The following is a 27249-nucleotide window of genomic DNA, read 5'->3' as shown; positions in this document are numbered from 1 at the left end:
TGTTGAAATTGTGCATCTATTGAATGCAAACATAGCATATTGAATGCATAAATCGCTTTAATTTTTTCCCGTCTTTCCTTTTTTATCGATTGTGATAAAATATGTGTTCATTACCCGGTTCTCGGATATTTTGTTATAAAGGAACAGGGTAATTTTTGTTAACTATTATGTACTGAACCGAAGTTCAAATTTACGAATATTTTATATATTGGATTTTGAATTTTATTTTGAATCATCTTGAATTTTGACACACTTATCACTACCTACTCTGTATGCAGATGTAATTTTAACGGACTTCTTGAAAGCACCGAATTTCGTTGCCCAGAAGGGTTTATTTAATCTGTTTTGCAAAATAGAACAAAAAAGACGGAGAATTTTGCTTCTTTAAAATCGTGTGACAACAAATGTTTAATTAAAAAAATTTAATCATATTGAAATAAAAAGAACCGGGTACCCGTTAAAAATTGTCCGGTTCTCAGTTCCTTTAAAAACCTGCGGGTACCCGGTTCCGGTTCTTACCCGGTTTGAAAGCCCTAAATATAAGCTTATTTTTTACTAAAACTTCCATCTTTGCAATTCAAAATTCGACCCATAAAATGTGCTTGTTGTATCCACAATAAATTCAAGGGTAGCATTTCTAAGCAGTATATGTTGACCGCTTAAATGCCGAAAGAAATTTCTGCCACTTGGCGATTATTAAGTAGAATTTAAAGAAAACTATTAAGTTTCCATGAATATATACTTCGGATGCTCTGTTAACGTTGTGGATAGTAGTTTTTCTAACTGTTGATGTATCATTAATCATTTTTTTATATGCTTTTTTTTTCTCGCATTCAGACATCCGACTTCATTACCCGTTACTATGCACTTTTGTCTCGACTGCTTTATATCTTTTTTTATATGTATAATCGTTTTTTTATTCGCAGTTGTAAACGTTCAAGGTTTTCCGTGTCGTTCCTTACGTAACGTTTCGCCGTAGCCTTCTTCTGTCATTTTTTTACGCAAAAACTACGGTGAACGAATTTTGAGCCAAGTTCACAGCTAAGGTCGAATGCAGGCGTAACTGTACTTCTTTTATTTCTTTTTTTCATTATGTTTATTACATTTTATTTTTATTTCGTTGTCGTGTCGAACGTCAATAATTGAAAGTCGCCGATCCGGTGCGACCGGTCAGTCCAGTGGTGAGTAAAATAAAAAAGTCACAATGTCACATTGTCGTTTTTTTTATATTTTTATATCGGATGACCGCCGCGCCCCACGCTTTTAACGCCGCTGAATTGTATAAACACGAGGGTGCACATCGCGGACAAACAGCTTCGCGGAGGGCTACGCGCATGTGTCAATTCGTGTGTGTACACATCTAACCCTTTTGGAAGGGAGTGTATGTATGTGCGTTTTTATTATGAAATTTAGCCAATCGTTATAGGGTTTCTAGATTCAGATTCTGGAATGTTCTTGGATTGTGTTACATCCATAGTTTTAAAACCAATTAAAACACCCAACTCGAAAAGTTAGATAACATTCGTTTGCGTAATGCCTGCGCAGGTTATGCGAAAAAAATATTAGGGGAGAGTTCGAAGTTTATTATTTTTTTTGCAACTTACGCAATTTGTTTGTTAGCAAGTTGTATTTTTAGTCGCTAATTAAACGAGAGTTTAGAATCACAAAGTGTAACGTTACGCGTTGACCGCCAAATTTCTCTCTGTTCAAAAAAACATTCTCATGTTACAGGGCTAAGTACGCACTTGGGTTTACATCATATATATTATAAAAAGTCTTATGTATAAATTTGCTATGTTTTTAGTTTAATAAGCTTTCGATAAATATTACATTTACTGTATACGTACATAACTGACTATGTAATAAACGGTGGGCACAAATCAAACCCATGATTAAAATCAATGGCTTCTGATACTTTTAAATTAAACGCACCTTAATAGGAATGAAATTAATGCCACATTTAAACGCATTTACTTAAGTAGAGAATGTGTGTATGTATACTCTTTTTTGGATCAACCTTTGTCAATAAAACGTTGTTTGCGCCTATCTGGTGTTATAGTTTATGTGAAAAGGGTGTTCATACATTGTCATTGCATTTGATTCACAATCTGAATTAAATGTGCTTGCTTACAAACTTTAATCTCACGATACAGTTTGTTAGTTATTCGCAATTTTGCACATATTACAGACGAGCTTATCAAAAATTGTAAACCCAAACTTTCTAAATTATGAATAATGATGAAATGGATAGCTCTCGAACTGACTGTGTTAACGCAAACATAGTATAGTTATATACAGTACTACTTATGTACATCTTAAAAACTAAAATGGGATCAGTGGTATCAAATGCACACACGAAGATGGACCGTTAAATTTATTTGAAAAGTCTTTGAGTCGCAGAAAAAAAAAACGCTAAAATAGTAGCGTGCAAAAATGTATTTTACCTTTATAAAAAATAGTAGTTTTGAGTTTTTCTAATTAAATTTACATTAATTATAAAAACAATAAATTTAAATTTACATTTTATTTTACATCAAAATTTAAAATCAGATATATGTATGTGTAAAGAAGTTCATCTTTTTTGCTCGAAACTTTGAATATTTTGGTAGAAATTATTTCATCAATATCGAGTGTAAATTTTTTAGATAATGTTGTCTTCAGTGCTAATTTAAATACTTTTTATTTGCTGAAATATGTGAAATGTACAAACATGTAGTAAAAATCATCTCATATTTAAAAAAAAATATGTTAAAGGTCCTTGCGTAATTTTTGCACGAGGGCTTAAAATTTCGGTTCGGTTTTCATTGCTCACAGGAATATTGGTCACGCGGATTATTGCTTACCCGATAATTAGTCAAAATTCGATTGCTTACAAGACACTTATCAAGTAGTTGCGAATTATTATGGTAGTTAAAAAAACTATTTCCTATAAATTACGCCACTGGTTGCACCCCATTCTAACGGAGCGATCAGAATTCACTAATAACGTACTCGAAATGTATTTATTTATAAGTCATTTGGTGGTGAAAGAAGTTACTCAGCTTAACTTCTAAAACACGTGATATAGAATATATATTATGAATTTACATCTCTCGTCGCTTCGAGAGAGCGCGGGTTAATTCGGAGTTCGCTTCGGCGAGCGAACGCTCGGCTCGCTCATTCCACACGGTGCGGTTGAACACTTCGATCGATATAATCGTCGAAGGCAACGAAATTCGTGTCGCAGGCTATTTAGCGTCGTTTTCGCGAACTTTTCGACGTTTCGGAAGGAAGAGAATCCGAAGGGTAAGTTTGGCGGGGCGGAGTCCCCGGCCCCCCGTCGAATAATTGCTCGTCGGCGCGTGGGAATATTTTCAAACAAAGCGCCCCGTCGACGCGGTTGTCGTCGAACGTGTTGTGCCTCTACTATATCCGTTCGTATGCGATGGCATCTCGTGTGAATTGATGATGATTTTAGACGGTCGAGTTAAACGTTCACGGTTTGTGGATGGATAATCGGGTGTAGCGTTATTTTTGATTTTTTAGAAAATTTCGAGTGAGCTTTCGCTATCGTATTTCAACGCTAAACAATAAATATAATATGTTTTCCTTATGCCTGAAATATATTCGTTCATATTTTTTCGTCAATCATGCGAATTGATGGCGCAAGATTTTGTCATTTTCGTCTTTCTGTGTTAGCTGATTCAAAACAATTTGTTCTCGTAATATAAATAGATAATATTTTTTTTCATGTACAACCTAAATGATAGAAGAGATTAGGGCGGTTATAAAATAATTCGAGTTAATGCACACATCGTTCCTCATTTTCTAATTGCAAAGACTGAAAGCCTACGTTCAAAAATAGTTGTATTGATTTTTTCATAGTTCATAAAATTGCTGCCCCAATTATGTCGTTTACCTTTTTGCCCTTAACCTATAATACTCAAACACAATTTTGCACTTAAAAGTTCCCCCTTCCATAAACGTTTTTTTAAATTGTATCAAACATATTAGATCGCCATTATACAATATATGGTAATTAGTTTTTTACTGTTTTTATATTACTATTTTTTTATCAATGCAATAAATACACACATACAAGTTGACATATATGTACATGTTATATGAATTAGCGTATCGCAATCAATCAAATACACCGACTTGGTTTCACGCTTTATTTATTTCGTTATTTATACATGCCCACGTTGATTTATTAACATAATTTGTGGCCACCGTAAATTTAATTTATGTTCAGTAGAATTATCAATTATTGCCTATCTACTATATATTACTATGCCTACACACGTATTTTTGATGTCGTCTCGTTAGCGCGCTCAGCTGCCATCGATACGCGCCCATTTTACTCGTTACGCGTTTTTATTTTATTTCTCGTTCGCTTTTTCACGATAATAATTTATCGCGTTTGAAGCCGACGTCTTCTCCCCCATAGTACCCGGGGCCCCGCGATCACCTGTCTGAATCGGGCCTTCGCCCTCAAGGCCCTTCGGTCGGTGGCGGCAGTTGTTCTCTCGTAGGAGAAAGCGCCCCACGAAAATAACTATGCTAATCTTTATTGAGTCGTAATATATAAGAATAATAATAACAAGGAGCCGTAATAGCCGTGTAATACTTAGTGTTACCCCGTAGAAAAAGAATAATGTGTACGCAATATTCGCATTCACAGGTTATCAGCTCATTAAGCATAACCTAATATCAACAATGGTTGGATGTCTACCGTGAATTTAATACCATACATTTGAAAGTGATATTTTGAGTACTTCTTGATTTAAAAATATATCATAAAAACCTGCTATCAAACATTTTCAATTAGTGATGTATATGCGAGGCAAGTTTGTGGCGCAACTTTAATTTTGAAATATGAGCAGCTTCGCTTTTCAAAATTGTATTTTAATAAATACATATAAATAAATCTAAGGAGAAGATATAGTAATATTCTAAAAATATATATTTTAGTTTTAATTTGCTTATGACATTTTAAAAAGGTTGTTATATTGTTTCAATAAAATTACAATATATGGGACAAATATAATAGTATAGTGACATTATAATATAAGCAGAAAATACATTTGCTGAAACAGCAAAAACTCTCGCACAGTGAACTCTGGCGTCATGAAATTTACATAGCTAATTATGTCTACGCAATATAAATCTAACGCTGTAATGGGCAGAAAGACAGACAGTAAGGTACTATTAATAGGATAAAAAATACAAAGGTTTTAACATATTTGTTCTGAAAACCAATTTTATTATTTGTGCTTTTAAAAAAAATAGTACTTAGTCTATAATTTACAATACTCAAGCCATTGACTTACGCGTAAATATAAAAATTATTACACTAAATTTGTGGAATTAAATCTGCCACTTAACTTTTTCATATGTAATTTAGTTTATTGTAAAAACTGTTTATCTACATAATCTCTATTTTTATATTTTGGTTTGTGGTCTGCCTCGGAATTATAAGAGACATTGTACTAAAATTTCTCTGGGTCAACTGTAAAAATGTATAGCTATAAAAACAGAAACGATCCATAGTCTCGTAATAATTTTTATCATTTTTGTCTCGCGACTTTGTTTCGGTGTACAATAATTAAATAATTCTAAGAAAATATACCAAAAATATAAATAATTATAGCTATAGTCAGATAATCACGGTGCTATTCCCGTAGCAGTGGCGTGCCGTGACTTTTAAAACAGGGTATTGAAAAACTGTATAAAAAAATATTTTTTATATATTATATTTCCCTATTTCAACCATACATTTATTTATTTTAAATCTTCCATTGTAACCTGACAGAAAAGTCCAATTCTCTCCAAACAATGAGTAGTACTTTACTGCACTTGGATTCCAGACAATGAAGCCATATTCTATGTTATATATGCACATTCAATCTTGATTTATGCATACTACAGTTGCTATTGATTTTTTTCTACTTTCTTCGGTCTACGTAAATTATTCTTGGATTTTTCAATTTAAGCTTGCTTTGGAGGCTAGAGCGTTGGTTTCGGTTCAGCAGCAAATTCTGATGCGCTTCTCAATGGACATCGCGCAGTCAAAAACGGATCTACCATCAAATTACTTCACGCTCCAATGACCGGTCGCACAATAGCGTTATAAACGCAGTCAACCAACAGCATAGAGATACACAGTCGAAAGTGAACTTGGGAACATTTGAACCATGTATTATACAAGGTTGTGCACCGCTGTAGGAATCAATACGTCTCGATCATCAGCGGATAGGGGGGTAATGCGATACGAAACGTGGGTGGGTTCCCGTTGCAAAAGTCACGATAGCTTGCCCGGTGTATGTGTGCATAAGAGCGAAAATAATTATAGGTAGCAACGAGCACATTCGATGCAGGAGGAGGAAGCGAGCTCCGCTGGATTCATAGAGAAGCCAGTGGAAGAGGTGAACCGGTGGGTGGTCCGCGTCGTTGGAGGTTCGATGATTTACTGTTTAATGTGTATGTGGCACGCATGCACGGCGGAATGATAATGGTGTGTGACACTCGCCATTTTCAAAGTTTTATGGCATGTGCTGATGCGCATGGTTAAAACGTGACGGGTCAGTCGCAATACATAAATGCAACGCATAGATATGCCACTGAACTCGAGCTACGCAAACTTCACTACTATCCACCGTGTGAAAAGCGGAGCGTCGTGTGAGCTTTTACTATCCAATCACCATCCTTCATCTCTGCGTGAAATTGATTTTCGCGTTGCTCAAATTGATTTTACAGTCTCGATGAAGTGGGCAGAGGGGAGGGGGTGTATTTATATAATCGCCGGCGCATTTACGTATCTACCCTTGACGCTCATGCACCCACCACTAACCTATATAGGGGCTGATGTTGCAGGGGTTGCACCAGTCATCGGTCGATGAGCCAATGCCTGACTGACATACCTACCGCGTTTTGCATGCGACCTCCCACCCTCTCCTCCGAGGGAAAATTTGCATTCCAAATTTTGCAAATCGCCCACATGAGATGGTCTCTTTTACCATGCCAGTGAGCGCACGTATGCTCGACTATGATAGCTTAAATTGCTTTAATTAATTAAACGTGCAACGTCCACGTCATGCCGCGCCCTAATTAGGAAATGCATTTTACTATGTTTAGTAGAGAAAATTTACATTTGGATAAGAATCGTATATCGTGTGAAAAGATAATTTAGAGACTATATTCAAGATTAGATTAAAAATTTCGCGGTCCAACTTTAATTTGTTTACTTTTAATCTAATTAGCCAGATTCGATAAATATGTAAGATAATGTAAGTAGAATTCTAAGACATTGCATCGATTTTTTTGATAATTGACTCTATATTTTTTTGAACGAAAACAACTACGCAACCCATAGCAGTGAAGTGAGGAATGCACTAACTGATTTTTCTGTAGAATTTCCGTACTAGAACCAACTCATAATATAACAAGCATTGTACAAATTAAAGTTTATGTTCGGTCTCTAAAATACAGTGTTATATGAAAGCCGCCGTTCCTCTCGAAGCACCCCTCATTTTAGCAGCTTCTTCAATATATTTGTTTAATTAGGTTTAGCCCCTCGCCTCCTGCGAGGGTTTGTCGTTCCCATGGGGGCCGAAATGTATGTAAAAAGGTTAAATGACAATCAATAGTGTAAAATATTTAATTTAACTCGCTATAATTACTCCTTCCGCGTTTTTTACTGTAGCGACATAAAGAGGGTCAAGGTCGCATGCTCAATCCGGTTTCTTTTTTTCGGGGGAAGTACATACATTCATTTGCATTGCGCAATGCTCGATCGATACGCTTGCATCCAAGTGCGTACAATAACCGGTTATGGAAGATAATCGAGTGATTTTAAAAAAATGCATAGGGAGGGTCGCGTTACCCCTTTTCCTGTCGCAAGGGGTTGGTTATTCGTCCGCACAAGTGTGCCTTTATATTTCAGCTGCACCCATCCATCCAACCGACCATGTGTTCCGCGAAAGATGAAACGATCCCCTCGATAGTTTGCAGATTATCAGAGAAGCGTAATTACATTTTGAAATTTTGATAAGATCAAAGTGTCCTAATTAACTACGATCTATCTACGTTCTACGCGTATCAGTGTTAGCCCATTCTGATTGCAGATTTCCCGATTCGCTTAGGTGTTTTATAATGCCGATTGGAATTAGTGTTAGCGACTCGGATTAAAACAAAACAGAACCGAACCGACAGGCCAGTCCGAGCTATCGAACCGAGTAAATAATTCACTGTGCCGTGTTCAATAGGGGCTCGCGCGTGTGCGTGCATTTAATCCTGTCACGGTGCAGTAAGCCCTTTATTGTCCACGCAAATAAGCCAATCTAAATTCAAATTCGGAAACACTTTGTCAAGGACAAAGTGAACATTTATTGTAAGGATTGGTTAAGCAAAAAATATGTATGTATCATATGAAGGAGCTGCAGTTCAGCGGTCCTATAATGAGCGGTTTGTTTAGCCATTATAATAAAATAACTTAATGTGTATGTGATTATGCTTAAAACTCTGTGTGTGATTGTCGAATTCTGTGCTTTTTGCAGTGGCCAAATTAAACATTATTTATTAGAGTAAAAAGTGTACGAAAATATTACTAAGTTTATTAGTATTTATTAGTACTAATAATCTAAATACTGGTGTGAAGACTGCAGCAGATCACCACTTTGCGCAGCTCCATGTCTTAAAATATATCACCCCAAAAAATAATTTTTTGGTGTGTATATATCCGCTAGCGGCAAAAAGTTCGTGTCACTGCGGATCACACTTTCAACAGTGAAGCATAACGTTGAAGGGGTTAAACGTATGAAGTGACTGAATATGATGAAGTCAATGTCACGGGAGCAGTTTCCATTCTGGCGAATCGACACTTGAATCCAGTTTTACGAAACGAACTCGCATTTTATGGGTTCTCATCCACTGTTGGGCATGAAACGTAAAACTTTTCTAAATCCCGTCCTTGTGTCCTTGAAAAATAAAGACGTCTGCTTCGGGCTGAAATGGAATTTGGGCCCCGAAAGCATCTTCAACATCAGGTTTACGTGTATTCGTCTACACGCATATACATACAATATATAACGTCGATTGCAAATAATCCATCAGACCGTCTTGGGACTTGTTTGTGCGCTGCACTCCACTGGCTGAATTGCTAGTTTAATTAAAGCGCAAATCCCCCGAATTACGCAGACTATGCTGCGTGGAATTCGAACTGTCTGGCTAGTCTAGCCAATGTCCCGGATTCACGCGCTGTGTTGGAATCCAGAGGTAAAATAATAACGACCACGTATACACGGTACTTCACCGCAACGCTGTTTCCGCCACAATTGCTCCTTTGATCCAAACACGGTGTTAATTACGCCCCCTGAGTAGACACTTTTTTCTCGGCAAAACACCCTTTGAAGCTCGGTACGTGTGCGTTTTATTGGGTCATTTTCCGGTGTCGTGAGTTTTCGTCCGAAGGCGTTCGACCCGAATGAAACGCCGATGAGTATATATATATTTTTATATTATATCTATTGACCGCAAGAACATGTGGTTAATACGGTGCGCGTGTTAGAACCCTTACTATATATTTAGCTTTTTCGCAGAAATATATAACAAGTTTACATCGGCTTTTTATATGCGTATCCTTAAGCGGTTTTTAAAAGCGTGTTGCAATTTTTGGATTATTGTATGCTGTCCGACATGCAATGTAGAGTTACCAAAAAAATATGCTAAACAGTTAAACCCTCGCGTTTTTGTATAAATATTTGTTTCGTTTATACTGTATCGCGTATCGGACCTGCAATCGAATCGTCAAGTGCTTTCGATAATGTTATTTGGAAAAGATAAATCGGCTTAGTTGTGTACACGTACGTTTATAATCATCGATACGATTCTTGGTAAAGCGTTTCCTCTGTTTTCAGCGATGATATCGTATCGTGAATAATATACAATTTTGATAATTTAAGCATATTGTTGTGCAATTATAGTGATGTGTATTGTTTCATTTTTTATTTGGTATGACCTATTTTGATAGCAACGAAAAACTGGTAACAAGTTTTTTTTAATTCATTATTTTGCAATTTTCTTTCGTTCAAAATACACGATTGCGAAATACGTAAATATGATTATGAATCAACAGGTGCTGTCCGCGCGCATCGTACTTTGTATGTATTGTTCTGTAGGAATAAAATGAAAGCGTAACGGAGTTGAATCGTCGTTTCCAGTCCAGTTTCCGAACTTATGAAAAAACACAGTTTTTTTTATTAATCACACATTCAATGACTTTTAATCGCATGATCTTGGCGGCTAGTTGAAGCACCTTTCACGCAAGTTGCGCTGTCTTGCTGAAACTACTCGTCTTCCACATCAATATCTTCGATTTCGTGCCGAAATGAATCGGTTATCATGCGTCTATAGCACTCACCATTGACTGTTACAGTCCGACCTTTATCGTTTTCAAAAAAGTAAGACACAATAACGCCTGACCACAATGCGCACAAATCACTTTATGGGCATGTAATAGATTTTCCTTGCCCCATATGCGGTAATTATTCTTATGAACATACCCAGAGAGGTAGAAATGTGCCCCATCAGAGAAGATTTTCTTTCAAAAATCTGCGTAAATTATTTGCTGTCCATGCTCTCTGGACTTTTTTTTCAGTTTTTGTGTTATCTGAATTTTATACGGGTATAGGTGCAAGTTTACATGCATAATCCGCCAAAGGGAACCATAAGAAAAGCACAAAAAGCTGCAAACGCCGACGAATCGACAATTCCGTGTCTTAGGCCATACTTTTACTTACAGCAGCAATATTTTCGGCAGAACGGGCGCCTTACTTCGTCTCCAATGCTCCCAGTCTCTTCAATTTTTTCGTCGTTTGTCGTCTTTATTACACCTTTAATTACATACATATTTTCATCTACTACTGTATCGGACTTTTCTATTGAATGGAATTAGTTTTGACTGAAAGGATTTTACAGAATCATTATTAATTGACACACAGGTACTGAATGTAGAAATTGTTTTTAGTACAGCCGTGGCTTTACAATTCTAGCTTTTGTTCGAACATGTCACGGCGATATGTTTATGTAAGCAAGAATGCATTCGTTTGCGGTTCTATTTCGAATCGATTATACACGCCCGTATTATTATCGCACTGAATGTGTAGTAAGCAGTTCATTAATAAAATAAACGCACGACCTTCAATACCGCTTTGTTGATACTGCACTGTCGTTTTCCTTTTAGTAATGTTGTGTATTTTTAAATTATTTTATTATGATAAGGCATGCGCTTACGAATGCATGTTTCTTAATAGTTATATCTGCTCAGTGAGACGTGAATTCTAATAATCGTCAAGTACATAATGCATTTTGCAACTGCTTCTATTTAGGTCATTGCACATTGCGCGCTGTTAGCGAGTTGCAGTAGACCTTGGTGCGTTTCTGCGATGTGCTGTGTGATGTGGGATCCTTTGTTTGGTTCGAGCAACATCGTCGCATAATTGGCGAGACATTGCTAATTACCCGCGTCGATGGTAGATTTTTACTCAGTCCCTAATTACACTTCACGTCACGCGATCCGAGTAAAGGAGACCACCATAATAGCCTGGTATTCGCCAATTGAGCTTCTTCCACTCTCCTTCCCAGTTGCACAAAGCTCTAATGCTTGGATAATTCCACCAAGTCTGACTGAGCTCCGCAAAATAATCCCTAGGCTTTAGTGTTCGCTTTTAACTTGCTACAGTAACAATAAATAAGTGAACAAACAGGAATAGAAAATTTTCGTTTCGGTTCTGAATGCATGTTGGTTTTTACAAACATTTTAAAATTTCAGTTTTTCTTTTTTGTGTATGGAATAATTTAATTTTTAAATAAAACATTATCGACTAGATTGTGATATCTGAATTAAAAGTAATTCGTCCATAAACATACAATTTTGATGCTCACTACGTTGCTCACTTGTTCTTATTTTTGCTGCTCGCGTCATATTTTCTTTATCGGCGTGCTAAATAATGTGAGAATAATTTATTCTGCTCCTTTGATTTTTAGCCGTCAATGTAAAAATATGAGAATTAAGCATTTCTTAGTAAAATAGAAGGAAATGCATAATATCTAATACGCACATACCAGTACACTCGCTATTTCAGATCATCGATTATCTATATACAGTGGCCGCCAACCAAAAAAGCCACTTGTAACATCATGCTGCTATTTTCGTAAAAGTTTAATTACTACATAATAAAGCTACGATTCGTAGAAGGTCAATAGATCAACACCAAGTGGTGAAAGACCTGACTTAATACAAAATCTGTGAATAAGTGACATATTTTATCAATTATAAACTATAATTACAGCTTACAAATGTCACTTTGCAGCTGGAGCCAGTTTTAATAATTAGCAGATTCATTAGACTCGAATTATAAATAAAAATTCGAGTCTGTTTCGGAACCTGAACCTGCGACCTTTGGATTATCAGTCCAGCCTCTTACGGACTACGTTATTCCAGCCTTGATCCATTAACGTTTTCGTATAAAAGAATAACAACTTTTCTTTATTTTCCTGTTATATTCATATAATATCTCGTGATGATGATAATGTGCCCTTCTTGTGGCATTGTATAACTTGCTTGGTTGCATCGTATTGAATGATAAACTCACGTTTTATCGTCAATGTCGATTTTTGTTGGTTTACCCAAGAAAATTTATGACGGCTTCAATTAAATTTATCCTGTGATGCAGTTTCGATTCCGGATTTCCGCGTTTACGGATTACTCGATAACGATTGAAGCAATTATTCACTTCAAACATTAATGAGTCGTTTCTTCTGATACATTAATTCTGAGTTTCTATAGCCTCTAAAAAGATTTATATTCTTTTTTATTAAGAATTGTCAATTAACTACTATTTGGATGAATAATTTAAATTAATATCGAGGATCAGCGGTTAAATTAATATCAAGGATCAGCCATCTCAAAAAGTCTTTTAAGCGAACTAGTTATCCATTTCCTCTGCCACATTTTCATTGGTGATCTGCACGTCGCAAGCCTGCAATCCTCTGAGTAACATAATTGTATCAGAGATATCATAAGACCTTCACTAGCCCATTCCAGTCATCGACGTTGACACAGCACTTCCGCAGAACGTCCTACTTGTCGCTGCAAATGCAACTGCATTAATGTTCACCTTCTCATTTCAAGGCAATATACTACAAGGCACAATCGCATGTCGATAACAAGTCGCAATCGGCTCGCGCTGATTCCCAATAAGGCAAAGGTCTGCTTGTCGTCGTTGTCGGGAATTTGCCATTATTCTAAAGCGGCGCAAATTTGTATTCGAAAGACGATGTTCCAGGGGTTAACGAGCCGATCCGCGGTTGGCAAGCAAATCACGTTCGAACCCGCAAGCTTCCCGTTTCGCTCGCGAATGTTACGACACACACACAACACTAGGCAGATGCGCGTACTGATTACTCCGTGCGCGTTGCTCAACTAGCCCTAAGGAATTATAAACAGCTCGCTTCTTGGGTTCACTTTCCACGGAATCGCAAGCAGAACAAGTTTGCGTATTGCACGTGAAAAACCAGAATTGTCACCGCGCGTGCACTATTGAAAGCTATCGGCTAGCATCGTGAATACGTGACCCGTCTAGGAATTTAGCAATAGACCGCCAACGCCATCCGCTGCTTTTGCACTCGGGTAGCGGCGATGAATCATGACAATTCGCGAATAAATATTTATGAGGTTGCGGTACTTCCTCCGCGTAGGCGACGAAGACGCGGTGGACTCTTCCGCGTGTTTTTTTTTATTGTGCCGTTGCACTTATAGGAAGTCGTCTTCCTGTCGTATCTTTGCCTATTTTATGACGGCCCTTGTGTGAAGCAGTTGCTTTGCACCTGTCCCCCCAGTATTCTACAATAGAACCAGTTGAATTTCTTTGTCCGGGAACGTTCGCTTTCCGCTTCGTTTATTTGTTTTCATGTTAATGATCGAAGTCCGAAGGCCGCGTGCGTTGAATGGGTGTCGCGGTCTTCTCCCATTGTGTGCGAAATATGCTAAGCGAGAGTTATTATCGCTCGATTCTAGGCAAACGCCACGTTTTTCGCGGAATACGTTGAGATGTAAATCGCTTTCGGTTTTAAAACATAGACGTATGAATGACGAATATGCATAATACATCTCCAAGGTTTTCCCGCACTGATGCTAGTCTAAAAGTTTCTAGTGGGATTTTAACCGTCCCATGAGTGAATGCAAAACGACGCGACGACGGCGACTCGGTCGGTTTATGTTAATTTTTAGAATTTGCGTCGAAGGTTTGCAGAAAGATTGTCTTGGAAAATCGCATTATGCATCTTGAATGGTCCGCGTTTCTCTCAAATTGTTATTTTGTTATTGTTTCCTCTGTAATTGTAAGCAAGGAGGTATAATGTTAGAAAAGCATAACAATGACCTTATGTGTAAATAGGCTAAAAATATCTCTAATAACGTGACTCTTGGTCCATTAGAAAAAAAAGTATAATCATAGGGCTCAGTTTCTTGTAGAATTGTTTGCAAATGCTCATGAGTGAAGCGGTACCTCAATTTGTACCAACGTCTGATTCTTTTCAATTCTTTTCTGAGTAGAAACCGCAAGAGTAATTGCAATAAACGTCATATCTGTGTTCGAAATCATCTTGACAGATCGGTAGTTACTAAAAGCAACAATCGTCCCGGATTTCCCGGGATCGTATCAGAAAAATTTGACAGATTCGATACGACTTTCTTCGACGGCGTAACAAACCGAATGAGTCATAGCGATTGACGCAGCGTCAATCGTTTCCATCATTCGAAACCGTCAATCACGTAACGATTGACAACCGCCATTGATCGTCTCCTGGATCCTTAAAAAGACGATCATTTCGAAACTGTATTTTAAATTTGATGTTTAAACGTTAACTAAAAAATTAAGTTCTAATTTTCGTAAATAAGCCTCGACCGCACGGCTGCATTTTTTGGAATAATGCCTGGTATGCAATATGTTAACATTATTGAATACCGCGTGTACATATTTGCGCCTTTTTTTGTGAGTGTATTCATTTAGTCCTTAAGCCAAAAATGTCATTAATATCATATCAACTAAAATAGTTAAAATATAGATCATTCTCTCCATTCCCTTTGTGTCTCTAGGTAATACATTTCGAATCCCTTTTTTATTAATTACATTCCACCATCATCTATCGGCCGTGTCCAGCACACGTTCATAAATCCTTAACTTATCCTACTCTTTTCGTTGAAATGCTCTCAACCTGTTGAAAGTAAGTCGTTGATTTATTTTATATTTTTTCCTATGCGAAATACATTTTAATGTTTGTTCTAATAAGTTGCGGTATTCAGTTCGTAAATTAGTAGAGATACGTGATTATCGCGTTTTGCGATTAGTGCGATATTCGCTAAAAATGCGAAAATTGCAAAGTAGATACACAGATGCCCCAAGCAAAGTTATATACGTTCTAACTACTTCATTGTTATTCCGACACTCGCAGCGCACGGACGTCTTTAAATTGTTGTCGTTATACATACGTAAATGCCAACGATTGATAAATTATTGATTTTGATAGCTTAAAACTTTCACTATTTTAACATAAAAAAATATAGTAACATTTCTAATATCTCTAAATTTGTTTAAAATATAGAAAGGAGTAATATATCGAAGTATACTGCATCTTGTACTTTAAAGCAAATTGATAGGACGTACACCCAGAGTTGTCATCTCTTTTTCACTTATGATTAATGACGAAATGGATAGACCTCAAAGAAACGGAGTATAGAGTTCGGTAATGCCGATATATAATCAATTTGGTGTCCAACAAATAGTGTAGATGCAGAACATTTTTTTAGAAAATATAATTTAGTTGTCACTGATCATGGTACTAGCTTAGTATAATTAATTGTCATATATTTTATTTTTGTGTTCATGTTTGTGTTTTTCAACATTTTAAATTATTTTTCCTCTTTTATTATAATTTAAATTGTATTGTATACTTATAATTTATACATATCTAATAAGTGGTTTTAAAATTGTACTTTTAAAGTATAATTTGTGAATTATAAAGAAATGCTAAAATTCGTTATTTTATTAGCACCAAATTTTATAAAAATATATGCTAAAAACACGTATATCTATGAATTAGCGTTACGATTCTTGGGTATTTTTTAAGTACAATGCATCTAAATGAGCCTTATTTTAAAATAAATTTGTTCTTACTTTCCCTCAACAGAACATTTTCGTAATTGGACTAGCATAAGCTGAATACATTTCGTATTTTATCTATCTAGATTCCAGGTTATACAGTTTTACGGCTCCATAATGCACCAGCTGCGTCTATGATGTTTTCTGCAATGGAATGGGCACAAACTTGTGAACTCTATTATTAGCTTGTTAACAAAGATCTACATACATTTTCATGTCTGGTTAAGTTTGTGTACATTTTCTATTTATAAGGCCGGAAGACAAGCTTTGGCTCTTGGTAATGTACGATTACAAGCCATGGTGTTTGTAATATACCATTACTAGAACCGCGCATCTGTTGATCATATTTTCGTTATCGTTATCGAGCAGCAGGATTAATATAGATGCAAGAGAAAGCGCTAGAGAACAATGCGCCACATACACCTGCCACACCTTCTCGGCGCCAAATGTGCATTCCGTTTTAATTGGCAACCTTTGTGCGAACGCAGAACAACAGTTGTTCGCGGCCAAACAAACATTTTTGTGGGTCAATGTTAAAAGCAGCAGCGGCGCCGCTACGTTTTTAATCCACTTTTTTACATTGCGCCAATCGAAAGTGAAGTCGAACCGTAATCGCATTACGTACCCGAGAGCGCGAGCCGCGGACGATGATATCATCTTCCGCGATTGTGACGTCACGCAGCGTCAACGAAACGTCGAAATTGGCGAGCGTGCGACTTCGAACCGGGCGACTCGATTGTGACAGGCTCTTTCTTTTCGACGACTGGTTGACAAATCACCTGTGACTTAATTAAACTTGTCCAGATAGAGGCGATTTGATATTTTTCACTTTTGTATCGACTAACGTTGATGTTTGCATATTTTCCAATAGTGGGAAAATTGGGATTTTCCAATACGGTTGCTACATGATTGAACCCGAGGCGACTCGATTGTGACGAACCGCTTTTGAATTAATTAGTACTGTTTTAAGATAGAGGCGAAACACGAGGTTCCACTTATGACTTGTAAAAACATATAATCATCGCAGCAAATGTTATACATCAGATATAATGATGAGTCGGTTTTTGCATAATAACGATGCGGGAGAATGCAACGGTCGAGTGGCGTTAGTAAGCGCGGGCTTCCTAATTGCTTGTGGCGTAAAAAATACTTTGATTAGGGCCGTAATACTTTCATTTCGAGTTAAAATGTCTTATTAATTAAAAGCGGTAATCATTATGTCCTTTTCCTATCCTAAGATATTTTATTTTTAGTTAATTTAATTTGAGCCCAGAAAGGTTATGGGTCGAATTGACATTGGCGGCAACTTTGGCGCAAATTGCGATACATTTTATTTACCTTTCAATTGATAAGAGTGAAGAGTCGAGGGCTGCCTAAAAAAACATGCATATTTCCATTGATATTGTAAACCATATTTCACATCGATACTGTTAACCATATTTAACTCGCTATCGAAGAAGAAAGATCAATTTTATCTGCCCCAATTTTGGATTTTTCTGGATTTTTGCCCCAATACCGGTATTGCAAACCCTAGTTAAACAACGGTTATGGCAATTGGTTGGCAAACTTTTTATATTTATTGCGCTTAATGTTCATTAAATGTTGTATTGCTCTATGGGACGGTGTATTTATTTTTTAATCTTGATAGTCCGTGTTCAATAGTGAAGGGGAAAGACAAGGCGTCAGTAAGGGTTTCTGTTAAATTGAGCCAAATATATGTATAAATAAATTGAATTGAGAAACGATGATTGATTACTACGGAAGGCATTAACAACTAATTAAATCAAAACCAGTACGATATACATAGACTCAACTAACTAATTCACAGCAAAAATATGTACAACTGCATTATATTACAAAATAGTGCAACATCCAAGCGACAACCATGAATACATGATGTGAATTCTCGATGATAAAATAAACGTGACGCTGTCCATTGACGCTTATGCACATCTATGTCGACAATTTTCCGCGAAACTTATCACTTTTATGTATAATATATATGTATATTTAATAAATTATCCGACTACTTTTGATGAAAAATAAAAACTCTTAAACGTATTTGCGTTAACATATTAAATACCGTGTGCACAAATTTGTGCGTTTCAGAAACCTTGCGTTGCGTTTGTGTGCACAATTAGATTTGAATATGAATATATCCCACATATTTTGTATTTTTAATTATGAAATCAGTTACAATAAAACTGTGAATCGCGAACCAAGAAAATAAAAAATAATTTAAATAATTTTTAACACTATGATGATATTCGCACGGCATCCAACCGTTCAACTTTGAGATTTTGCTTGATATTTGCACAATGTAACAGGAACATATTTATTCTAACTACTTACAATTATTATGAAAAACACACTCGTAAAAACTTATTCTATTATTATTTATACATATTATATATTTTAACACTAATGAAATTTTAAATTTAATTTTTAAGTGTGTGTGATGTGGACTCGTTGTTTTTTTTAAATAAGGAGTTTTAATTCTAGGAGTGGTATTTTTTCAATCTATGTATTTCCATAAATAATAATAAAACTAATAATTTTTTTAATACCGAGACTATAAAATCTCTCCATTTAAATAGATATTGTCTAGAACTGGGGTGGCCAACCAGCGGCCCCGCCTTGAACAAAATATAATTATTTTATAATCGCCAACACACTATAGACAATTTTTCACTCCAAAAAATGTCTATAGTGTATCTAAATCTAATATGGGGATATATAATTTTATATGTGGCCCGCAGATTTATGATGCATTTCCAAAGTGGCCCGCAAGATCATTTGGGTTGGCTACCCCTGGTCTAGAACGAATCATCACCAATGAACTGGCACACCTTCAAAATTGTTTAAACTTCCTGGAGGGTCATATTCTGATCAATCCAACGTCACATGGGCGGTATCTTCTTTTGAAGAATCTTTGACGAGTGATAAAGGCATGACACGCGGCCTTGCACATATTTGGACTTCAGAATCACTGTGATCATTGATATCTTCTTTATCTTATAGGTTGGGAAAGATGATCTTCAAAAGATTCTTCTCTTTCATTCTTTTTTTTTTAGCGATCACAGTAAAAATCACAAAACAAAATAATTACAAATTTAAATTCGATAAAAAATATCCCAATACAGATCATGTATTATCAAAAAATGATTAAAAAACAAATAACACAATTTAATTACACGAAAACGCACGAAGTCAAAAAAAAACTGAAAGGCAAATCGCCATGAAAATGTTTCCATTGTTTGTAATTTGTCATATTATGTCTCTTTGGGATACACAAATAAATTTTAGTCTCCGTCCTTCCATAAAATTTTATCTCAATTTTGTGACTAGATAAAATACGAGTCTTTATTTTATCACTATCCCTAATCTGAAGTTTGCCGTCAATACCCCAACGCATACCACCAGTTGGGTAGTCACCGAAGTAGGTAATTTTATTGATATGATTACTGAGAAACTGAAATCAAAACATGTAACGATGTATCGATATTATTTTGCTGTCAACAGTATCAAAGTTTAAAGGTTCGTGCGAATATCGCAGCGTAAATCGACCGTAATGTGTTAAAAATAATTTTTTATCCTCGATTCCCCTGTGTCATAGATACATTATTGCTTTTTAAAATCACGCTCCTCTTCGTGCGACGATGCATCGACCATGACATATCGATTAGCTCATGCGTGCGTTTAAAACGCATCCACAATGTATTGCCGTTGAACGACATGAAGCATACTCATAACTCCCAAAGAAGTGCACACGAGCAGCGGTGGTCATGTCATAACAACACGAACCCGTCGCGTTCGATTATATTCCTCATCGTCGGAATCGTGCGTTGTTCTTCATTTCGCCATCGCCGACAATGGTCGCTCGAACCGCTTGTTACGCAGGCGGCGACGACTCCGAGTGTAATTGTTGTGGAATTTGCATACGCACGAGGAGGGCCAACGCAGGAAGCAAACAAAGAGCCGGAAGCTAGCCGAGCGAGGATATCCTCGCGATGCTAGTTAGAACGGTCAAGAATGCACAAAAGGGTTCAAATTCGATTGAAAATCTATATAAATCGCCATTAAGTGCTGCACAAATGTCGAATCGAACCGACACAAGATATGGTGATGATCACTCTTAAACTCGTTAAGCACTCATTCGTGTCAGTAACCGGTCATGGTAGAAAAAAGCATCTAACTTGCAGACGGATCATAAAAGGTCATTCAAGATTTATTGCATGTGTAACACGTTACATAATGATTATTCATTTTCTATTCAGCATGATTGACAATACACTCTCATCCCTCGATTTACGCGGTAGATACGTTCCAGGAAATATCGCTTTGTAATAAAACTATTTAATAGTATTCACGTGTACTTTTTAACGTTTCTTTAACTTATATAGTAAACGAGCAAAAGCATCAGCGACACGCATACACTTAAAAAAGCAAGTCAGGACACACTGCATGAGCAGTGCGAGAGGCTCTAGGTGTAGGTCAAGTGCAATAAATGGGATTAAGCTATTACTAACCTATGCGTTTTATACATTGCCGTGGATTATTTTAAAAATCTCTTAACCGCGATAAAGTGTAGAAATCTGTACTACACTTCTTGAAAGTTCGTTCTGTTTGTCTGTCTATTTAAAATAGCGAATGGAATAAATTATGTAGATAGCTATCTACATACCTTATTCAACACTAATATATAGTATGTACACGCATAATTCATAATTTTTCGAAACAAAAGATGATGCCAGTTGTAGCACGTTTATTTTACTTGTCTTTAAATCACATGCTTTAAAAAACATGTGATTTAAAGACAAGATTTAGTTTATTTACATATGTATCTAATTGATTCTTAGCGATTTGTATTAATTTATAAGTCACGAGGACGATCGCTCAATGTTACAGGAGTTGACTGAATACTGAAAATTTCTGTTAAAAATATATTTATGTCATTATGGAATGCTATATCAAAATACGGGACACTGAGTCAGGTTAACGATACGTTAAACATGTTTACGGTTAACACGCGGAAGTGACACCTATATTTGTCTATCTTCACTGCTTCTAAAACGATTAGCAAAATTGCACTTTCGAACGGGAATAGCCGAGTCTCGGCGCTCATCTGCGTGTCGCGTTTGCATTGTCGGTTTATTTTTATCTATGGCATCAGTTCGCACACGATGTAATATATCCGGTTTGCAGTGCAAGTGGACAAGACAACGAGCAGGAGAGCGTCCGCCCGCCTTCTACTAGGTGGAGTGTCGCGCCAATTGTCGCGGGTGAACAGCCGCGCGCCGATTACGTCACCTGAGGTAGGTCAGGACGACCGAGCGATTTTGCCGACCTCGGCGCGGCTGTCTGATTTACGATTGCTAATTCTCATTTGACTCTAATGCGAAATCGATTCCGTCGAAAACAAACTAGTGTGCGCTGTTTCCGTGCGTAAAAATAGACAGATGCTTCGGAATGTAGGTCAAAACGGGTTGGGGATACCGGAAAATAACGCATTCTCTGCAGACGTTTATTTTGTTGCATAAAGAAATTCGTACATTGTCTCCGAGTCTAAAGCCATGTGCTAAGAAAAGCTCGGTCTATACAAGAAGACACGTGGGAGTTAAAAGTTGACCGGTCGTTTTTTTATATTTCCCCCTAATAATAATTCATGGTATATCATTAAATGCCAATTCTAGCCAATTTCGAGGGGGCCCCAGTTCAGAATCCTCGTCAAAGGCAATAAAATCAGCAGTGGAAAAGCTCGATTATCTAGCGTTCATATAAAGAATTTTCTTAAGAATATTACGACTTACAGTAAGTAATCTAAACAAAAATTTAACCAACGCTCGTTACCGAGCTTTCCCACTGCGACGGTGCCGACACGATTTTATTGCTTTTGACGTGAATTTTTGACTACTGAAAAGTGATAATTGTTTTTGCGCTCTCCTATAGGCCAAAATTCAGTTTGAATATACTTTGACTAATACTCTCATATCAGAAGTCAGAAATAATATCGGTAAGAATAACATTTTTAAAATATAGTATGATATCGAAGTTCAGACAAACTATGGAGCAATATGCGAAATTTATCTGTACTTCTTCCGCTTATTTATTTGTTTGTATTTTGGACTTGACCTAATGAAAGTTCTAAAACTATAATTAGATATACCACTTTTATTAGGTCAAGTTGGGCTTGGTTAATTCGTGTAGGTTAGCTTTGGGTTTAAACAGCAAATAGACATTTTAGAACAGCATATTAGCGCTTATCAGTTAAATTATATTTTCGCTAATAGAAGTATATATCTACTGGTTAAAATATATTTAGACTTCACTAGTGAAATATATAACTTTACTGAAAAATACACATTCACTGTAACATCGCATGTAAATAAATAATGAGAAGGTATGAAAATGTATTATATATTAACACCTGCCAGATAAAATATATTTTCACTGGTAAAAATATATATGTATCATGTCATGTTGCAACGGAAAATTTTAGAATAAATAATTTCTATTCAAGTCTAAAAAAAATCTAGCCTCCCTCCGTTCTGCAATTGTCTAACTCTCACATAGTTGAAACCCATTTCCAAAAGTGCTGGATGATCTCGTGAAACAGTACATTTTTTATCCCTGTCCATCAAGGAAGATCCAAACTAAGTAAAAAAGCACGATTTAACGCACACGGTCGTTAAACTTGTTCCGTTTACACAAGGCGGTGACTATTTACGCAGCGCTAACAGGCGCTAATATTTGTCGTGTTCGGTGCTAACTTTTCGTTTTAACTCTGGCCATGATTTTTTCAATGGAAATTTGGAATTAATTAAGACCCCCGCAAAAACCGAGGATTAGAGAGCCCCGTTCAACAAAGGAGTGTATGTGTGCGCGCTCGCCTCGAATGCCCCCGCGGGGGGTGTCTATGACAGGCCCGTGTGATTACTTCAGACCTATCATTATCAGCACATGGTGCTCTTTACATAGACTCCCTCTGGCGAAGACGGGGGGCGAGGGGAGGGTGCGAACGAAATGGAGTGACAAGTGAATCTTTGACGATGGTGACGACGTGACAGATGCTCGGAAGAATGATAAAGACGGATTTGGGACCATATTTTTTAATAGTCTCGTAGGTCATGGTAAGTTTCGCATGGCGAACTTACTGCGCGAGAGAGGCAATTTAGAAAAGTTCAATAAACTGCAGTTGCGTTGCAGCATAGTAATGGAATCATGACGATGACATAATAATTTAACTTCGATGGACATGCGGGCGAGAGCATTGAACGATGTCATAAAGAGTAGCGTTATTTCAAAGTTAAAGGACCTTTATTTCAATAAATATGTTCAAACTTCCTGAATAGATGACCATCTATTCAGGAAGTTTGAATTGAAGTAGTAGACTAGGCGTAATCAGTGCTTCAAACACTTTGCGGCAAAGTGCTTCTTACGAATCGAATACGGTTTCGAGTAAAATAAACCAGACTTTTACTTCAGCTGATTATACTACTTTTATTCAGAAAAAATGTACTACTATTATTCAAAAATATCAAAAAATGTGTTTTATAATCTTTTTAGAATAAAAATTACACAAAAATGTATCGTTGCACGGCTACATAAATCTTGTAATTTACTTTTAATTAAATTGCGGTTTGAACCAACTCCTCTTGTAAAAATATATTTATTGCTCTCAAAATATTATAAATTGTTATGACTTTATTTGTTGGGTTTATTGTCTCTCAAAGGCTTGTCAACTCCTGCTTTGGATAAAAATTCGCACACATTTAGAAGCATATTAGGGACCTCATAAATCGCGACAGGGCACGTCCCCGTCGTCGTCGTGTCGTCGAAAAAACAGGTACGACGGTATAAAAATTCAAAGCGTACACGCGCCACCGGAGGAAACATAAATTTCAATCTGAAATCACAAAGCAGCGGGCAGTCGAGGCATTACCATACGAGTCGTTCGACCCGTACCGCTGCTATGGAGGCGCTGGGACGGAACGATTCCGGTCCGAGGATAGGCGTCGACACGGCGACAACCACGACGTTCCGGAAGCCGAGGGAATTTCAGCGAAATTACGTGTGCTTCGATACCAAACGCTGACCGCAGGTGTGTGTGGTTGTATAGCGGCTTTAAAACCAATTGATTTATTCTCTCTGATATATCCAAGGAAGCGTCGAAAGATTCATTTTTAGGTGTCTCGTTCCCTCCAAACCAAATAATTGATTCTCTAGTGCAGTGGACTTAGTCATTTATTTGCGCTATCATTTTGTGACGAAGAGTTCCATTTTCCACAAAGTGACGCAATTTACTACCATACAATAGAACGCACAAATAGATGAAAAAACTCCTGTATGCCTTTGAGATTCTTCAAGATGATGATATTATTATAAAAACCCAACATTGAAAATCGCTTATGCTATGCTAAAAGCGCGGACATGGGTCGGCGACCTTTTAAGCTTCACGGGCTACATTTTTTAGTTTTAATTAGTGGGTCGCATTACTTAATTAATAAATGCTTCATAGAAATTTTCTCTTGATTTTGCTTCAATAAAAAGTCTAGGTCTAAAGCAGGGAACGTCACAGTGGACACTGGCTTAGTGTGCGTGCTAAAGCTGTGTATGTACACGAACCCGCGTAGCCAATCGCGCGAAGCATCGCTGCGTGCGCATTAAATACAGTATAACCATTGGTATATGTTATTTGAGTAATGTATTTTCAAATTGATTTATGTAATATGTAATTTCACTACTAGATATTATGATGTCAAGGAAAATATATTCTTTATTCATTAGAAAAATGTAAATAAAAACATTTTTATATTTATTAAAACATTCATATTTTTCAAGCGCAAGTAAAATAGTAGCTAGAATGGAAAATTCTTTAAATAAATGGACTGAAGATTGCAATGGAAACAGCTTAAAACAAAAAACCTGAAAAATATTTGTTCATTTAAAAACAATAAAAGGATTTGACGAAAGCGATGACATTCTGTCATTGTAATTCTACAAACGACTGAATAGACTTTTCCACGTTTCACATGAAATATTAGCTGGAATGTACATATTTTACTTTCGATAGAAAATTTATGATAGTTGGTTCTCGATCACTGCCGCTACAGTATCAATGTAGTAATTTGGACAGCTGGGATTCGGATTGGTCTCTGTGCTTAACGCTGGTCTAAGGTTTTGACAGTAATTTACTGATGAACTATGTGTATGTGTATACATATTCCATTCCTAGCAAAATTCCCTTATAGCTTAGTGTTCGGAAAGTTGCAGAAATCCGTCGATGACTTGGGAGTGACGTTTAAGCAGGGATGGAGATTTTGTATGCAAATTACCAAAATTTCGAGCATGTTCGGCTTCTTCATTATACTTCCCTGTTTGCATTATTTCACGTTTTGGTGACGTTAACTGGTCGTTAAGATCACGTTATTTACCGCCCAAAATGTACAAAAAAGTTAGCGAAAATTACATCGAATAGATCGGCTGCTGTAAAAGGTCCAGTGGCGGCCATTTAATTGATATTAGTGGGTTTTTTTTTAAAAAGTTCGGATACTGAAATTGTATCATCTTTATAATAAAAATACATATTTTTGCTGGAAAAATAAGTTTTCAGAGACGAAACAGACAGTCTATTTCTAATTTTCATAATGAATTCCTGCTCGCTTGCTTTCCGTTGATGTTAGCTTAATTATGAGCAAAAATCTAGATTTTGAGTCCGCTCTCCGGTTAGTTGCAAAATTTTAAATTTATTTCGACGACCACATTTATTATTTTTGACCGGAGAAATATTCATATGACTTATGTTTGTTTAATACTTTTTCGATTGTCAACGTCATATTAATGAAATCGTGTTATCGTATACATATATTATTAAGCAATGCGTTCTAATAAATCTTCCCCATTATTCAAATATATTTTTGGGAGAAACCTCTAAAATATTTTTCACTGCCAACATAGAAGACCCTTGTAAAAAATGTATTAAACCACTGGCCTGCTTTATTTATTATTTCTTCAATTTCAGCGCTGCGAATTTCAGATTTTTTTGAAGTAGAAAATCAGGATTTCCAGTGTTTTCTCGACACAACTATTTTGTATAAAGTCATAATATCTTCTCAACTCAAAAAAATGTAATGGCACTACAAGCTGTGCATCGAAAATATTTATGGTTTATGTTATACATACTTATTATTCTAATAAACGGCTCGCTGACTAATTTAAACTATTTTACCTTGCAAGACACATTTCCTAATATTAAAGTATAATTTTTTTTCGCGGAACCAAAAACTTCCATGGAGCACAGGTTGAAGATCTCTGCTCTTAAGTAAAATAGTAAAGAGTTATGAGTTATACATACATAGGAACATATGTATAATAATTGAGCTTGTTGCCAATAATGCGACAAACAGTCCTAAGGTCAGCACAGAGCCTTGAATTACCATTATATTTCACGCATTTGCTTTTCAAATCGAATCCGTCAATCGAGGATTCTAATGGACATCGTATGTTTTTTTTAATTCTACACATACTAGTTTATTGGTAATTTGATCGTAATCGCGTCAAAGGCATTCGCGCTAGCCATTTGATTTAAACAATTTCATATTACCGCGTGTGCAACGAAATATTTAATTCCGAAGAGTAGAAGAACTGGAATTTGGAATTTGCATTCGAAGACTGGCCGGTTATGTTCCGCCCACGGTTTGAGAATATTTTTTCTGCTCGCCAATACCATCCGCATTGGACGCCAACCGTTTTTATGAAAAATGCCTACTCGGAGAACTCGGAGAACTCGGTTGAAAAAGTTGAGCGCGCAAAGCCGTCCGAATTCGTCGGAAACCCTTAACACAAGAAGTTTTGACCTTCCTTTATTAGATGATTGTTTTTATTTATTTTTTTTAATTTGGAGCTCTTGGCCGACGATGATCCGATACCTGCGGTATGCCGTCCGCCCCGGGCGGAATGGTCTAAAATCGTATTTTATTCGACGCGTTCCCTTTTTTGCGACCTCTAAAGCTGTCTTGTTTGCGTATTTCGAGGCAAGATTTAACGTGGT

The 27249-nt window shown here is 36.6% G+C and overlaps 1 protein-coding gene and 2 long non-coding RNA genes across 3 annotated transcripts in view; all 3 read left to right on the top strand.

The window, feature by feature from the left end:
* The window catches only part of jing (AE binding protein 2 jing), a 118450-nt gene that overhangs the window by 38663 nt on the left and 52538 nt on the right, over positions 1 to 27249 (top strand). The window lies entirely within an intron of this gene.
* The window catches only part of LOC148227483 (uncharacterized), a 42555-nt gene that overhangs the window by 12271 nt on the left and 3035 nt on the right, over positions 1 to 27249 (top strand). The window lies entirely within an intron of this gene.
* On the top strand, positions 8928 to 15334 carry LOC148227484 (uncharacterized). Its single transcript, XR_015811889.1, has 2 exons — positions 8928 to 11437; positions 12412 to 15334. It is a non-coding gene; the product is annotated as an uncharacterized LOC148227484 (long non-coding RNA).

This window comes from Plectrocnemia conspersa, unplaced genomic scaffold, assembly GCF_051122295.1.
Source record: "Plectrocnemia conspersa isolate PC_06_02 unplaced genomic scaffold, ASM5112229v1 ptg000013l, whole genome shotgun sequence".
In the NCBI taxonomy this organism is placed as follows: domain Eukaryota; kingdom Metazoa; phylum Arthropoda; class Insecta; order Trichoptera; family Polycentropodidae; genus Plectrocnemia; species Plectrocnemia conspersa.
This window is presented reverse-complemented; position numbering and strand designations above follow the sequence as displayed.